Consider the following 2,986-nt stretch of genomic DNA (forward strand, 5'->3'; position numbering starts at 1 on the left):
TGTAAAACAATAAACTTGAAAAAAACATTAAAATCAAGCAATCAATTCAAATTATTAAGGGCTAAAATGAAAATAAATATAAATTAGAGGATACAGTGGAATTTTTCATAATCCAAGAAGCCCTACTATATGTAGGAAAAGGACCTTTTTCCCTTCTCAATTCTTAGGATTTTCTTCCATGTCTTTCATCATTCCATAAACATCTTTCCCACCACAAGGATAACACAATGAGAGCATCAACGAACTTCTGGATCTTTATATTATAAACTTGCATTCATGATTAAAGCTGATTCAGAAGGCATTCTTAATGTCAACTTGTAATCAAGGTTGTTAAAATCGTGATTTTGACACGGCACGAAAAATACAAAACAAACTTAGATCGTAAAAATAAATTGTAAAATCATAAAATCATAAGGAATTTTAAAATACATTAACAAAAAATTCATGCTTTAAATAAAAATTCATATATAGTTTAAGCACTTGAAAATACATGTTTCAAATAAAATTCATACTTAGTTCAAACACCTTAAAATACATGGTTCAAATAAAAATTCATACATAATTTTAATAACTTTTCATTAGCTAATAATTAACAAACTTAAAACAAAAAATTTGCTGGTGTGTCATGTAAACTAAAACTAGTTTCATTGCCTCCATCTTTCTAATTATTCCTTAGACATTCATCAATTTTATTAGCATCAAGAGGATTATTAGTGTCACTACTAATACCAACACTAATATTATGAATATTAGTGCTACTACTAGTATCAAAACCAATATCATTAATTTGAATCTCTAAATCATCTTTAGTATCATGAATCTCCATTTCAACATTGTTAGGAATTTCTTCTTCATCATTTTCATCTTCATTACCATTTTTTTTTGTGTTGCACTATTAATAATACTAAGCAAATCAATGTTTGAACGTTTTTCTTCCTCGGTTATCCAATCATCAGCAAATGAACGATCATCTTTTACATCAAAATCATCAACTTGTTTTTTGACTTGATTATTATTCAATTTCAGATTGTACATTATAAATACCAAGTTATTCATTTTTCTTTGGTGCAAACAATTTCTTCATTTTGTATGAACCTAAATAAACAATTTAAATTTATAAGATTTTTATCAAATATTTCAACATTTGAAATAATAAAATAAAAAAAACTTACCATTTCAAATGCACTCCAGTTACGCTCACATTCAGATGAAATACAAGTCAAGCTTAGAACTCGGATTATAAACCTTTGTAATTCTGGACATTCATCCCCGTAAGAATCCCACCATTAAGCTGGAGTTTTTTTAATCTCTTGTTGTCTTGGCAGCCTCAATGCCAAACAATCTTTCTGCAACCTTGAATGATTCAAGTTGCAAGTCAATTTTGCACTTTTCACTTGCATTAGGCATCATCCTTGCTAAGCATTGATATAATCCAATTTTAATGTTGGTGTTAACCTTAAAATTGGGATTATAATAACAATGAGAATTCAAATAATAAATTGCTGCATGTAAGGGCCTAGAAAGTTGAAATTCCTATCTTGCATCAACAATATTTCATATAGGTATATAATATAAAAAAACAATAAAAATATCATTACAATGTAGGAATAGCTCAATTGAAAGTATCTCTAAAGACATTCATATTAATCAATGATAAAATTTGAAATAAAAATTAGCAAGATATATATATATATATATATTTTCATAGAACCAAAATTCACTTCTATCTTTTTTCTTTTTTTTTTGCTTTATCCATTGCTTTATATATAAAATCCATAGCTAGTTTCTCATCTGAATCAACTAATCAAAAAACTTTAATTAAAGGATATATTGTCTTAATACATATAGTGATATTATGCCAAAACTTGCTATCCAAAACACAATTTTGAATTTGTTTCTCTTCTTCTATTTTGCAAACTTACATAAATTCCATTGGAAGTAAACATGGTTATCAACTGTATTTTATGATCATTCAAACATCCCAGAGTCAAATATGCAGAAGCAAACCGAGTGGCAGCAGACCTAATCAAATCCCTTTCTTTTGTAAAATGCCTTAATATGTAAATAAGAATAGGTCTTGAATAAATATATGATGTGATTCTCTTTCTCTTGCAATAGTTGCTTAATGAACTTCTAACTTTTTTTAAAAAATCTTCCAATATCAACTCAATACAATGGGTAGCAAATGATGTCCAAAACAAACTTTTTTTTTCCCATCAATAATTATCTTGTTGCCTTATAAATTGTAACATTATCGGTGACTACTTGGACAACATTTTCCTCCCTAATCCTCTCTATAATGACATCTAACATTTCAGATATCTTATCAGTAGTCTTGGACATATTAGAAGTATTCACTGATGACAAAAAAAATTGTCCCTTTATGACTATTAACCAAAAAATTACAAATACAACGTCTTTTTTTTTTTAATCTATCCATCTATTAGACATTATTGAACAACATGTTTTTTTTTTTTTTTCAATTTAGCTTGTACTCCTCAAGTAATGTCATTGTTTGATCCACTTCTTGCTTCAAATACTTCTCTTTGATATCATGGCAGGATGGAAGTTTGAAACCTGGCCCATGCTTTACAACCAATTCAAGTGCCTTTACAAACTCAAGGTTTTTTACATAATTAAATGGAATTACGCTAGTATAGAAAAACCTTGCAATTTGTCAACATGCTTCTTCTATAATATTTTTTTTTAGCAATTGATTTAAGATTGTTTGTATACTTCCACTCTTACTAGCTTCTCCTTTTCCTTTGTCCTTGGATTTATTTCATCATTATCATCATTTACACTATATTGATGGGCCTTTCTTTTCTTTTCATTTGCTTCTAGATATTTTACCAAAAGATTCATAATCATTTGCTTAACATTTTCTGGAACTTGTTGACATAGCTCAACATCCTTACGAGTGCAAGCTAAATGCTGTTTGAAATGAAAAATACCTCAACTCAATTTTTTTTGATAATACTTGTAC

The sequence above is a fragment of the Populus euphratica genome, unplaced genomic scaffold (genome assembly GCF_000495115.2).
Source record: "Populus euphratica unplaced genomic scaffold, PopEup_1.0 scaffold114.1, whole genome shotgun sequence".
Lineage (NCBI taxonomy): Eukaryota > Viridiplantae > Streptophyta > Magnoliopsida > Malpighiales > Salicaceae > Populus > Populus euphratica.